Here is a 15,316-nt window from a genome sequence, read left to right as displayed (position 1 = left end):
AACTTTTTGAAGTTGATAGGAGTTTTTCCATTGACTTAAAACAAGGCTGAGCTTTTATCTACAATGTATTACCCTAATGCAAGTTTAACATTTGTATTGCCTTAGGTTCCTTTAGTTGCAAATGGTGTTTTATTAAAGTGTTCCTTAGTCAACAGAATTGTCAGCAATCTCCTACTGTGCTGTGGTAATGACGACACTTTGTTGAACTACAAAATAGCTCTGAAATGCATTTAGTGAAGAAGGACATTTTCACAATGCTTATGATTGTATGAATGGGGTGGAAAACAGGAACATCTAATCAGATAAGGTTTACCTTTCAAGGAAGACTAAGATGTTTAAAATATAATAAAAAGGAAAATACAGGTTAATATAATTTTGTCTTCTTGTATTTCCACAATTAACCCATACTGATAGGAAGCTTAATTTTTAAAAAATAGATGTTAAATGAAGGTTTCATGGCATTTTAATCATATCCTTACCAGAAATGTGATGTAACTCAGATCCTCCACCTGCTAGATAACTGAATAATCACTGAGACACTTTGACAGTAAACTCATCTATGAATAGCCAACAAACTCTTTGTTTGTTTCATTTTCTTATCAGCATGAACTTACATTTTAGCCAAGAGAAAAAAAAGATGCTGAATTAGTCTAGGTTCGGTACTAGAGATTTTAAAAAACTATTTTGTAATTTCAGTTGTACATTACCACCATCATTCAGTTTTAGTAGAAAGCCTTTGACTTCCAGTACACATGAATATCTCTTCCTGCAACTGGATTATATAAAGTGTAGTTTTAGGTTACATACATACTTTTTAAAGTTTTTAGAATATCTCTATGGAGGTGCACGCTACAGAGAAGATGTTCAGCTGGTGTAATTTGAATGATGCAGGTCTGCTCTGAACTGAACAAGATGGGTATGCTCTTCTAAGGGACACATGCTCCTCATACCACCTGTATCCTCCCTAGTTCCTTGTATTGGTGGTGAAGAGGGAGAAGTAGTAACTGGCTCCAAATTTGGCGGGAATCCTCCCCCACATACTATGTGTATCTTTAGCTGGGGAGAATCAGGAAGTTTCCTTTCTTTTTATATATATATTTCATTAATAAGTTAAAAAGAGTGGAGTAACCAAAAAAATGTCCTTCCTATGTTTTTTAAAGTTTTGATTTATCATTAATAGGCAAAAATCAGTTTAAACCATCCTATACATCTGACCTCAGCTTTCTTCCTGTAGTCTTTTTTTCTCTCTTTACATTTCTAAGCCTGTAACCTCTGCAGGGAAATGAGCATGATTCATAACTGCCTGTAAAGCCTCTTCCAGGATATGCACTTGATTAAAATGTTAATATTATTTAGAGTAACTGTACTCTCTTTTTTCATTCTGAAAGGGAATCCATTTTCAAGGAAGTCTTGATTGTTTATAACAAACTTTCCTGAGTCTAAATGGGTTTCCTGCATACCATTGATCAATGACAAACTCTATAAAACACAGTAGAAGGGAAGAAGAAAAGGAAAGAAATTACAGACATGATACAGTTTAGCTTTTCATCAAAGAATGAGCCACATGACAAATGTTACAAGTAATTGGTTTACTGTTCATTTGTTCTTACATTTTTCATGCATTTCAAGGAACAACAACTGTAATATTTACAAAGTATAACAGGAAAAGACCACAAGAGTGACCAGGATGCCCCCTGGTGGTCACCCTTCTCTTGTTGTACCTTCAGTTCTTTAAGCACTGTCTTCTCCTCCTCTCCTGCCTTGCCTTGATGGCAATAAGTGATTAGGAAGGGAGGATACCTTTGGGATCCCTGAACAAGATCTCATCTACTCCTGAGCTTTGGCCTCATTACTCAGAGCCTATTGTGTTGTTCCAACTATCCCTTATACCATGCCCATGCCTCACAGATGTCACTGAATAATCATTCCTTTGTTTGGGCCTTGGTTCTTTCAGCCTCTGTCCCTTTTCTTTGGTTCCCTTTTCAGCCTCAAGCCCTGGCTCACTGAGTTGGGTGTGGCTGTCTTAGCCTCAGCCCCTACTCATAAATCTCTCTGGGCCTCTGGCCCCTGTATCTTTTACTCTGGGCCCATGGCCCTGGTCTCTGCCCCTCCTGGGCTACTGGGCCTCTGGCACTGGTATCTGCTGTCCTCAGGCTGCTGGCCCCCTGGCCCTTATCTTTGCTTCTCCTCAGCTGCTGGACCCCTGGCTCCATCTGGCTTTTGCTCTGGCATGGCTTCAGCCTCTTTTACTAAGCTCCATTCCTCTGGCTAGGTCTGCTGTAAGTTCCTGTGTCTTGATCTCCTCATCCCCAAGTAGGGCTCCAGAACTTCTTGTGCCCTTAGGAACTATTGGGACCTTTGCCAACCCCTGATAGTCCCAAACCCAAACCACCAGGTAGAAAACACACTAAAAATCCAGCTCCCACCTCCTCGGGGTCAGGCAGTTCTCCAGCCAACAGAACTAGCAAGTCTAATAGGGAAAATTAAGTCTGTGCAGGCAATTTACACCAGCTTCTCAATGCCAGGCTCCCAAAAGTCCAATTACCTACTGGGGTTCCTCAGCACACTGTCTCACTATTTCCCCTGCCTTGTCAGAGGGCTCTGTTTTTCCACAGGGCTTCCTCCCACGGCTGTACATCATTCTGCTTGCTGTTTCTCCGCCACCTCCCCTGTTTCCGAGCCAGCTCTTATCTCCTTCTTCCCATTATCACTTGTGGACAATTTATCTCCAGCCCCAGGTGATAGTCTTTAGATTATGGAAAAGTTAGCATATTTCTTCCTCCCTACTGCCTGCTCTTTAGCTAGCATATCCTATTTTACCTGTTTTTTTTACTTGCCCCACAGTTGTTACAATGTGTCTGCTCCTGTTTTGTAACAGGAGCTTCCAGCTCCTCCTTACACAAGGAAACTTGTACAAGTTTTTGAAATATGCTGAGACTTGTGCATAGTACACAATAGTATACCATAGTATAAAATAATGTCCATCAGGCTGTCCCTATATTTTTTTCCAATGAATTAAAGGAGTTACTTGAATGATGAGTGGCAAATATATTCATGTTCCTGTACAAAAAGATGCATGAAAACACTGGCTGAAGACAAAGACAGGGTGAAATCCTAGCATGACTGAAATCAATGAAAAAACTCCCATGAACTTTAAATGGAGCATAAGTTCAACTCTATTATAGACTGGATTTGTTGAAATTTCCCCATGCAGCTCCACTGATGCACTGGACTTGTTAATGACCCCGTTATTCAACAACTTTTAAGCGTCAAGGATGAGGGCACCTGTTCTTTTTGCTTTTGCTCTTCATTCCACTGCTAACCCCTAACATGTTTCAGAGTTCCTGCAGACAATTTATCATAGTTCCCCAAAGATAAAGATGCCATATTTTTGACCTTGAAGATCTGTGTTGACAATGCCACAGTAGAAATTCACCAGAATATTAATACAAAAGTGAATCTTGAAATCCAGCAGTTCTGTTAAATCACTACTGGCTTTGACATCACATTCTTCTTTATCACTGCCTGACAACCCTGAAGGAGCTCAGTCAATGCAAGGTAACTTTTAATGAATGATTGAAAACTCACTGCATGTAGTCAGTAGATGCTGGGAAAAAAAGACTTATTCTGGTTACTTACAATATTTGCACACTCTGCTAGGCTTATTAAAGCATTATTTCATACTGTAAAGCTCAAAATCTAATGTATGATATATTTATTATTTACTCATTCTGTGCATTTTGACTTTATAATTAGGAGTGCTTAACAAAAAGCAGTTATTTATATTACTCTTCCCTGCCCCCTCTTTTTTTAAAGATGCCACCTTGCCAGATCTGAGAAATTAAAGTCCCTTTCTTTTGGCTACAGTTCAACAAGATACTTAAGTAACTTTAGAAAATAGGAATCCCATTTGGCTTCACTACACCTGTATTTAAAGCAAGAGACATGCATGTATGCTAGAATAGCGATTCTCAACCAGGGTGTCACAAGATCTTTTGAAGAGTTCTGTGAAATGTGAGAAGGCAAACAAGTGTGAGTAGAAAAGTGCAGGATCAGGCTTGTCCCTGCCTGGCTGCTGTCCTGCTCCCAATGCCTAGCCCCTATGCAAGGAGTAAGAACTATAAAACATAAATTTTCAAAATGAGGTACTGTTCAATTCACAAAAGTTAAGGATGGGCTTCTTGAGTCAAACAGGGTATCCTCAGGTCTGAAATGGTTGTGAACCACCGTAGTAGAAGCAAGCGAGAAATGGAACATTCTGACATGTATTTTACATCTTAGGTTGAATTCAAAATAATTTTAAGGGAAATTCTCAAAATATTTAACTTTGAACTTGTCAAACATTCTGTTTTCCTGAAGTGACCCCAAATCTTTTAAGTTAGCAGAATTTAAATGACATTTTCCCCAGTGTTGTGCACAAGATTTGGCATCTGGGTACCTGATGCTCCAATTCTCTCACCCGAGCTAGGTACATGAGCTAGACTGAATCTGGAACGATCACTCAGTCTTGTGACTCTAATGACGCACTGCCTTAGTTAGTTCAGATGCACAATGGGATCCTGGCCCATAGCAGATAATGAACTCTTGAACTACAGTTTTTATTGCACAATGCTTTGGGAAGAAAAACTAGTTAAGCTCCTAAATAAGAAAAGAGATTGCTTAAGGAGTGTCAGCAGGAAACTGGGAAGTAATCTTGTTTCATATTCCTAGCTTGCCTTGTACAGTTCAAAGTTTGGCCTGCTCTCTTTGTTCTCTACCTGTCCAATTTGCTTATTTTTAGTGATCAGGCAAGCGAGAAAAAAAAGCTGATGTAACACCCTAAGTTTATGCCATACTGGGCATGTCTACCCAAGAAGCCTTATTGCAGAGCTGACTAATTAGCTCCGCAGTAGAGCATCACTGCCTACATATTCAGGGCATAGTAAACAAACTAATTGATCTGTAGGATAGTGCTGCCCACAGTGGTGTAGTTATGTGTGGTGAAATGCATGTGTAGACAGTAACAGGACTGTCTGGGGCACGAGGGTGCTACAGTGCAGGGGCTGCGTGCTGGCTAACCCCACACTGTCACACCCTTGTGCACAAGCCAACCCCTCTGTGGCATGTAGAGCCAGGGTAGAGCAGCCCTGGGCTGGCAGGCTGACCTCCAGGGCCCCCTGCCAGCCAGGTCTGCTCCATTCTGGCTCAACATGCTGCAGCCCTGGGCACCTGTGTAAATACTGAGCCCAGGAGCAATAAACTTCGGTGTGAACTGTGCTGGAGTTTATTGCTACATGCTAACTGCATGTGTAGATGCACCCACAAATGTCTAAGTTAGAGCATCTATAGGTCTATTTGTCCTCTGCCTTGGCTGAAAGATGGTTGCTTTATGTACTTTGCCTTTTTCTTATTCCCTGGCATCTCTGCCTCCCTAATGGGAATTATTTTCTCTCTTTCTGTGGTTGTCCACTCTCCTCCTTTTTTTACTTAGCTGTTTTCTCTGGGCATCTATACACGTGCTTCATGGCGGTGGCAGGGGCATTTTAATTAGAGTGACACTTGGGAACCTCTCTAATTAAAACACCCACAGCATCTTGAGTATTCAGGGTCCTGAGCTTCAAACTGGCGGCAGAAGCACTGAATACATGTGACAGTGAAGCTGCTGTAGGATTCTAATTAGCAGTCAACTTACACACATATAGGTACCCTCTGTCTCCCCATTCTTGATTTTGTCTTTGCCACTTGTATGAAGGCTTGATCCAAAACCCACTGAAGTTATAGCCCACTGAAATACCTGTTTTTTCCTTTCTTCTCTGCAAGTCCATTCATAGCAGCTGACAAAGTAGTCTACAGTCTATGAAAGTGCATATCCTTATGAACCTATTATTTTATAAAAGTGGTTCTCAAACCTTTTTCAGACTCACCCCTCATGAAATGCTAACTATTAGTTTTCACTCTTTTTGACGACAGAAAAATAATAGATCAATTCTTATGTTGCAAAGAATTAAAAAAGAAACTATCTCAAAAACAAGCAAAACCCCCAAAACCCTACACAAAAGAGGCCAGAATATTTCTAACATAATGGATTCCCTTTTGAAGCCTCTGTGTTTATCATATGAATTGTGTGTACATGTTTGCATCTCTAACAGGTCTAATATTGTGCAACATCCCATGGCACTGCAGAGTGCTGTGGCACTCTGGTTGAGAATTACTGCTCTGTAAATTGTCACCCTGCCCTGTCTCCTGCACCTTGAATGCATTAGCAAAAATGCTCCTTTTCTCCAGTAGGATGATTTCAAGTCCATCTGTCCCCAGAACAGCCAATAGCTGGTAACCTGGTCATCAGGCACTAAAGTAGGATATGGGAGGCATTGATTCAAATCCTTGTTTTTACCTGATTCATAGCAGGAACCTGCTCCAGTTGTGTCTCACTGGCTATTAGGTAAATGGTCCTTTTGGGGACTAACTTCTGCTGGAGCTGTTCCACTTGGTAAGAAAAAATAATTACATTTTCATTTTCATAGAGAGAAAAGAAAATGAGAGAATCTATAGTCTCTCGGGTAGAGCACTTAGATGAGAGTTTTGAGACCTTCTCTGAATAAATGATTGTCATAATCTTTGGGTTATTGGTTGTTCTGAGATGGGCAGAGTTCTCTTTGGTTTTAAGAGAGATTCCATCCTAGTTGAAAGAGAATGGACATTCTGGCTGTGTCTGCGAGACGCTGACTGCACAGCAGCCCATGACTACTGCTCCATAGCATTGCCTGGCAGGAAATGTGATGTGATGCTACTGCGCAGTAGTCACAAGCTACTGCACAGTCAGCATCATGAAAAAGCCTTTCCTCAGCGTGACTGCTCAGTATAAATAAGTACTAAATGACTACACAATCGTTACTGAGCAGTCAGCGCCTTGTGTAGACATAACGTCTGAGTAGTTTTTCATCTGAAAGTTCCTGACTAACGCTAATGGAAATGTTTTTCATTGATGTCACCATGCATAAAAAGAGATGCATCAGAATGCCTGAATTCTAGGCTGATTTGATCTTTAAGAATATCTTTTACTGTATCCAAACCCTTTCTGTTTTCTTTTGTTCTCATAGTGAATGAAGCAGAACATAACCCATACTCCTGGCATCAAAAGCTCAAATATTTTAAGGCCAGAGGGAATCATTATGATCATCTAGTCTGACCTCTTACATTACACAAGCCATAGAACTTCATCCAATACTTTCTGCATTGAGCCCACAAATTCTGCTTTGCCTTACAGTTTATCTTCTAGAATCTCATGTCACTTTGGAGATTCAGCTTGGCCAATGGGAAACAATCTGGGGAAAATACCTGCTTTGCAAGCCTTATTATATAGAACCAGTGTCCCCTGAGGTTTCCCATTATTTGACTGCATGTGCTGGTATACCTGGGATACTGGAAGAGATTTTAGATTTTAGAGATTTTTTAGATTTCTAATAAAAATCCTTACTCTGCTGGATATTTTACATACCAGTCTCAGAGAGCGTTTTGTTAGAATCCTGTGTTAAAGGATCAAAAATACTGAGGGATTCTACTTTGCACAGGATTATCAGTATAGTCGTGGGTTCTTTAACAATATTGTAAATTATATAGAGAAGTAAGGCTGCAAGGGAGCATGTAGGTCAACCAGGGATTCAATCTGTGACCTTGGCATCACAGTTCAAGCACCTGAGCTAAATATACACAAGTTAAACCCCTACATTTGGTCTAGCAGAGCAGAGTTAATAATGCTAATAAACACATAATTTAGATGCTATAAGTAGAAAGCATCCTGCTTGTTTTCTTGGTTTGATTAGAACTGGTCAAACCTTGGAAATTCTATGATTTAGGACTTTCTGATACACTTTTCTTGTAATATTTATTTTGATTTAGAATGGAAAAAAAACTATAAAATGTTGAACCTTCCTGCAGGAAGAAAATTTGGAAAAAAAAAATTTGGAAAATTGAAATAGCTTCTTTCTTTTTTTTCTGAAATGAGCATCTGGCATTTGCAATGAGCATCTGCGAGAATCCTGGGGCGGTTCCCAGAATGCAGAGAGACTAGGAACCCTGAATTACAGGTTGGACTAAGTGTACGGATGATGTTGTGGCTATGATGGTCCAGGAAAAATGTGAGGGAAGGATATTTGTGGATGATAGACAAGCTTTTGAGTACCACATTCCTCAGGTCAGTTTCCTTGCTGTAATCCTGGAATCCCCAACCACCTACAAGGTGATCTGCCAGGAAACCTGGCTTGTTTTTTGAAGGAAACTGTCTCAGTAAAATTGGCCAAACCAATATATTTCAGGAAAATGTTTTTTTCTGTCCAAAAAATGTTTAGATAGAAAATCGTACAGCAGGTCTAGTCTTGATTGCCTTTTACAAAATTCTGTTTAGGGGGTGAAATGTGTCCACAGTGATGAATTTGCTTGTTTCTTACGTTCATTCAAGACTTGACCCAACTAATTAAAAGGTATATGTTATTCAGAAACCTTTTGGGCCTCAGAAATATTGGACACACAATATATTTCAGACCAAATGGTTACTAATTCATGGGAATTTTTTCACAGTCTAATTCAGTCTGTGATTCAGAGTTCCAAATCTCAACGTAGGTCCCGTCCATGGGTATTGAAATAAGTGAAGTTTTTCATAGCTCTACAAATGCGGTTTTCTTTCATTAGCACTCAAAATATTCTTTCAGCATGCCATTCCATGGGTTAGTGGGATTTCAGAACACTAACTCAGATCTCCCATTAATTTTGCAGGCATTGAATGTAACTTTTTCCTAGTTGCTAAGTTACCACAAATTCAACCTTAAAAAGTAACTTGCTTTTTCTAAGTAATCAATAGCAACAGTGCGTTAGATAAAAGGAGTCTGTTATGCAGTGTTGGGCTACGGGTTGGAGGTATAATGCTCTAATGCATTATAATTCCACTTGGGTTAATGTGCTAGATAGATATATTTGAAGTCTTATGGTATCCTGTTTCAATATCTCACATGCTTGCACTTTAAAAATATTGAAAGAATAACAGCATGCTGAACTATAAAAGGCATCATCTTGGATGAAAAACAGTATTTTTGCAATCCTCTATTGAAACATACTACTGCCTAGTTCTTACACCTTCATTTTCTTCTGTGAAATAGAAAACAGGGGACAGGCTACTCTAAAATAAAGGGACAACCCCCATATATAACCATTTTAACTACCTTGGGGACTGATGTTTCTTGCACTCATGGCAGAAGATGGCAGTCTCTGTTCAGGATAGAGCATTTAGACTGAATATTTCATGTTACAGGAGCAGTGAATATTCCCATTTATTAAGGAAGCCTGTATGCAAATAGTAATATAGTAAATCTTTTGTAAGCATGTCATTTGTGCATTTAAAGCAGTGTAATAAAACAGAAGCCATGTTTTGCATTATTAAAACATCAGATGAATCAGATTATGCAGCACTAATGACTGCAGCATTGAGCTAAGTTATCTTATGTTGTGTACAATATTTATATTTTTTGTCAACAGAAATATGTTAAGAGGGGTAAAAAGTTTACAATCCAATACAAATGAATAACTGATTCTTCCCACAATTCGGCAATACTGCATTTTTCTGACAGTCCTGTATCCTTCACACATACAAAATTAGGCAAGCAAAGGAAGAAATCCACAGCACCTAATCTTGCTGTGCGCATCTCAGTAGAAACATCATCCTTCTCTACTGTAGAAAGAGTTGTCTATCAAACTGGAAAACTGATTAATCAATAGTCCTATGCATTTGGTGATAATTTTAATGATTATCACCAAATGCATAGGAGCCAGTTGAAAGGGCTACATTTAATTTCAAAGCAGTTGTAATTGTGGAGTTATTTCTGGCATGTGGAGTAATTTCTGTAATTGTGGAGCTATTTCTGGCATGTTAGAAAATTGAAGTGTCTCCCAATAAATATGGTTTGGAATCCAGAGCCATTTTTGCATGGGAAAAATATTTTATCAGAACTTAGGACTGTGCTGATTTTGCCAGTTGAAGATTTGGTTCTGTACAGTGCCTGAGGAACTCTGTAGTAATTGTGGGTTTGTAAAAGACTAATCATGCAGAACATAGTATATAGCAGGCTAGGCTTATTTTGCAGCCTTTTTGAACTTCAAAACAAGCAAAATTATTATAATAATTTCATACAGTTCTGTAGAATAACCCATTAGGTTACTTACAAAATTTGGGAAGGTTTTCCTAATCTGTATTACTCCTGCTTAATGCTCTTTTGATCTTGTCTCCTCTCTGTTTGATCTTCTTTCTTTGTTCTGGATGAAAAACTTCTTCAATGTTTAAATATCAAGATATTAAATGTCTGTCTTCCTTAGGAGAACACTGATTGATAGAACCCTAAACCTTCAAAATGCCCAGTGATTCTGGCATATTCTAGTCAGGCTTGAACTAGGCAGATGTTTACAACACCATCAGGAAATGATTAAATAGACCAAAATATCATTGAAATGTTCCTTTTCATATTTTACAGCCAGATTTGAAAAAGGATGATTTGATTTTTAAGTTGGATTTTTGTATTGGCATATCAGGCCATTTCCAATCTTCTTTTAACATTGACCCATTTTTATTAGAAAGATTGTTTTTCTATCTAAATGAGAGACCAAAATAAGAAACAACGTTTCATCCTTGGCTTCATCAGGGATGAACCTGGTTTCATCCCTGCTTTTAATTTTTCTGTGCAGGTGATTATGATCTTCCTTTTGTTGACTGCTTTAGGATGATAGGAATGCCCCCTTGGGACTGTTGGATGGTGAGACCCACCTTGGAATGTAACAAGAATATAGCGTGACTATCCTAGGAGGACTGGAAGGTGTCAACACTTAAGTCTCTGAGCATCTCTTCAGTCAGAGTATGGCTTCCAAATGACCTGAAAGATGACAAGACAGTCAAGGAAAGTGGAAAAAGGATTGAAATAGAAATGCACTGATATGCAAGAGAGAAGAATGGTATTTAGTTGCGTGTATGTATGTGCGTGGATTGGTCAAAGAATAATGTATATGTAAGATGTATGTTTTTAGAAAGGCTCTGAATTCATGTACTTTGGTTGTCAGTTGCACTGACCAGCTAACTAACAGGAAATAAACGCGATCTGTTTTTTACTTACTCATGAACCTGCAACACTGGGACTGGGAGAAGTGTCCCTGGAAGTTGTAACACCTGCCTTCCCTCATTCATTCTTTATTTTAGATAAGTGCCACAGGGAAGTCAGGAGAATTACAGTGTTTGATGCTTAAGCACATAAGAACCAATCTTGCATTCTTGGCATGAAATAAAAGTCCCTTTTAATGGTTTGTCAAAAAGGTAACTTTTTCAGGGTAAGTACAGCTTCTCTTTGTATGCATATGTTGTTTTGGTATATGTCTACAACACATCCACAATGCTTCTTAGTTTCAAGCATGCTCCATCCACCTACTTTCATTTAAGTATGCCAAACCAGGAGACAGCTGGGGGTTCCAGGGTTCCCTACTTCTCTGCAGTTTGGAAACGTTGTGAACTAGCATCTCTGAGCCATCCAGCTGTGGGCTTGAGTGGCCTCAGAAGTGTTTTGAAAAGGTTGAAACCAAGCAATATTTTCAGAATAAATTTCAGACTCATGGGCTGTTTTGGCTTTTTTTCCAAGTTGGAAAATCAAATTTTAAAATCTCTATGAAATACAATGTTTATTCTCTTCCCAGCTGTGACTACTACTATGATTTGATCATATCTATAATTAGTCTCTCCCCAATGTAAATTAGAAAGGAAGTTTGTTCTCTGTTAACTTAGCCTGGGCTCAACTACAATTTTTTTACCTTAAGTTAGTGAAACACTAAAAAAGATACACTAAAAATATCTCTCAAATCTGAAGTTCATGAAGCCTAGTGCCATTTACCTAGTGCCCTGAATAGAAAAGATGCTGGAGCTTTTTTATTCATGGCACTTCATAGCATAGCCTGCCATTTTAATCTGTTTTCTCTGGCTATTGTTTTGCATCTGAGTTATAATTTTCAATCTAAAGGATTATGAATTATCATTACTTTTCATCTGGCTCCTTGTCCTTACCCAATTATTCGCTCCTCCTTGCCCTTACCCTGGTTGTTTACTTTTAACATGTGGCTTCCTAGGCACTAACCATACAAAACTGTTCTATAAAAATGATCTAGGGCTCTATAAAAAGCCCATCTGGAAGAAAGCCTCTGTAAAGATTTAACATCTGGCTTGTGGTGTTTATTTCTGCAGGGGAAAAAAAATCAGTCCTAAATGATCTACAATTAAATCTATACCCTCCCTTCCTCCTCTTCCTCTTCATTTTTTGCCATTGTACGAAATAATTCATTTTCTTCTTAGATAGCCTGAAAAGACGTGTATATGTACAATATATCAACCAACAAAAAATTGCCACAGTCAACAAAACAGCCTTTGAAACCTATCTTACTGAATATCTGAAGTAAAAAAATGAACCAAAATGAATGTTCTATATGGATGACAAGGAGACCAAGTATACATTTAAGAATCAGTGTTAATACCTTGAGCTGACCTCAACTGGAGTGGTCTGCAGTGTTGTTTTTTAACTAGATATAAAGCCTCATCCAAAATCCTTTGATGTTAATGAAAACATTTCCATTGACATTTCTGGAGTAAGGATCAGGCCCTTAGGGCCAACCTGTGACTGTACTGAACGAATGGTTTTCGTTGTCCAAGCACAGCTGACTCCCATCCTAAGCACATAACTAGATCCATTGTCTACAGCCAAGCTTTATGTTACAGCCATATCTTTTCTGATCCCGTTATCTGGACTAGCTTTTAAAAACATTATGTCCCTCAAAGGGTTAACTGCTTTGTTTTTCTTTTCTACCTACCTTGCCTCTCCCAGCAGTGTTCTCTCCTCTTTCCTCCCTCCTTCCCTACCCTTTGTATAGTAATCACTTTTTTCTATTTAAAAGCTTTGCTTCCTACAGTCTGTTCCTAGCAATTGATAAAGCAAGTCACTGCTTATGATAGTTTATGCATCTCTGATTTAGTTAATATATAAGGTACAACTTTTTCCTTCTGCCTGATTTCAGATAAATGTGATTAACTGCCTCTCCAGGAGCAGATTTCAAAGGGGGTGCAGTGATGCAGATGCCCAATTTGGTCTGGACCATGCTATGGGAGCCTATGGCTATTTTTAAAAAAATCCCCAAAGCATGTAAAAATCTTTCCCCCATTTCCGTGCTTACAGGAATGTCCTTTCCCTTCCATTTCTCCCTCCCCCCATATGTCTCTTCTGCTTTCCTCACTGTCCCAGGGCAAGGGAAGCTTCAATTCTTCTGCCCACTCCAGCTAGGCTGCATGGGGCAGGACTCAGCTGGGAACAAGGACAGCAGCAGCAGTGGTTATGGTGGGAGGTGTGTTCCCCCACCCTGCCCTTCCTCTGAAGATTAGTATTATTTAAACAGGAGTTTGCAGACCCTTTTTATAGAGAAAGTAAACAAGGAGATGCCCTCTGAGGCTAAGGACAATAGTTACACATAAACTGCTCTAAGTGATCGAAAACTGGTTCAAATCTATAAACACAACAGAAGTTCAATGCGCACAAACCACTTTCAACATGGATGAAGCTGGTTTAAGATAAAGTTGGATGGATGTGGGATCAGACTGAACTGATTTAGATTAAATCGGTTTATTGAACTTTTGTCCCAGATCCCCTCCAGATTCAAATTAACTCACAGTGCCCCCACATCCCAGGATGTTTTGCATCTCCCCCATGAATCTCCCCTCAGAAGGTGGGTGGGCTAGCCTTCGCCCAAGCTGTCTGCTCCAGCTGAGCAGGGGGATATGCTCTAGCACCCCCCAGATTCTGGCCTGGGCCACTGCATTTTTGGAATATAAAATGAAAGTTTATTCATTTGCTTATCAGTTCAGTCTACGCAGTTTAGACTAACCTGCAAAGATTGAATTGATCTAGCCTCGGCCTTTTTGACTGTCTGTAACTCAGCCTGAATAACGCTGCAAAACTGTGTAATAGAAGAACAGTGCCTCTTTCCTTGTGAAAGCCGCACCATGTGAGAAGGCAGATCAATCAAAACCATGACTCTGGCTGCTTTCTAGAAACTGGAGCTACTTTGAAAGTTTTAACACCCTGTTGCCTCCTTGGATTACTTTGGATTTATATGGTTCAAGGGACATCAGAATCTGGTCCAATGATTGCAGTGTATTTGATTATAAATGCAGTACCCTTTTCACTCCAAAGAAGTATGATTAGAATCTGCCCTTAAATATCTATCTTTGGGTAATTTATTATCAAGAGGCTCCTGCAATTAGTGTAAAGAAGAACATTCTAGGAATTAAGCAATCAAGAAAAGTTTATTACAAAGATTATTCAAACCTTATATAGGATTATATTGGACAGATAGGGCAATGCAAGCTTTGGGTCCTGCAGCATATAAAATTAAATGGTATTTTAAGATTTGACATTATATAACTAGCTAGTTCTATCCTGGACACTGTGTGTCAGTTTTTCAGAAATGTTCATATGACAGTGTATGTACAAAATAAATGTGCACTTGTATGTACTAAGCCTAATTTTTAAAGAAGTTATGAACTCATAATTTCACTTGAAGTAAATGATCGTCTCACATTCTAAAAATCTCTGTAAAAGCAGTCCAGTGATTGTATATAGCATTGTGTGTGTGTATTGAATTCTCAGGATAGTGCTTCCCTGTAGTGACTGGAGTATTACTTTAAAGAAGACAGATATGCTGAAAATATTGTAGTGTTTTATACTGCAGCAATGTACTGCTAAACAAAAACATATTTAAATTGTTTTGATTATATTAAAATTAATATACTTTGGTCCCTACCTCACTGCAAGCTTCATATGCAATAGTTCAGCAGTTATAATGTTTATTATATTGTGAGATTAATTAGTTCTACATCATGAAAGCACTTAGGTAAGGGATATTAGCTTGACTGATCATTCATGAATACTGTAATTTTATTTTTAGGAGACTGTCATTTTCCTTGTGAAGTCAGAAGAACTGCTATTGTAGAGTTGATAATAAGTATTGTGATGGACATTGAATAACATGCAGTAGGAGAGGCTGTGGTGCTTGACAACCATTTTTAAGGTAAGTGACAAGCACTGCTAAAATCATTTAAATGTCTAAAGTTCCTGAGTTGCAGGTACATTTGGGCCTTAAATGTATATATCAGCGGTTCTGAGCCTTTTCTTTCCTGTCACAATCATGACAAATACCACATCATAAGTGACTGACCTAATGGAACTCCTGACACAGTATAATTATGAACAAAATAGTCATGCCATTATAAGAT

General features: G+C 38.8%; 1 long non-coding RNA gene across 1 annotated transcript in view; it reads left to right on the top strand.

The window, feature by feature from the left end:
- Positions 1-15,316, top strand: part of LOC149874347 (uncharacterized) — a 141,451-nt gene that overhangs the window by 107,723 nt on the left and 18,412 nt on the right. The window contains exon 3 of the long non-coding RNA XR_016443841.1: positions 14,989-15,111. This is a non-coding gene — a long non-coding RNA (uncharacterized LOC149874347). The remainder of the gene's footprint in view (positions 1-14,988; positions 15,112-15,316) is intronic.

Source organism: Crocodylus siamensis, chromosome 1 (genome assembly GCF_052110815.1).
Source record: "Crocodylus siamensis isolate JL-2025a chromosome 1, ASM5211081v1, whole genome shotgun sequence".
NCBI lineage: Eukaryota > Metazoa > Chordata > Crocodylia > Crocodylidae > Crocodylus > Crocodylus siamensis.
The sequence above is the reverse complement of the archived record's forward strand: the minus strand, read 5'-3'. Positions and strand labels throughout refer to the sequence as shown.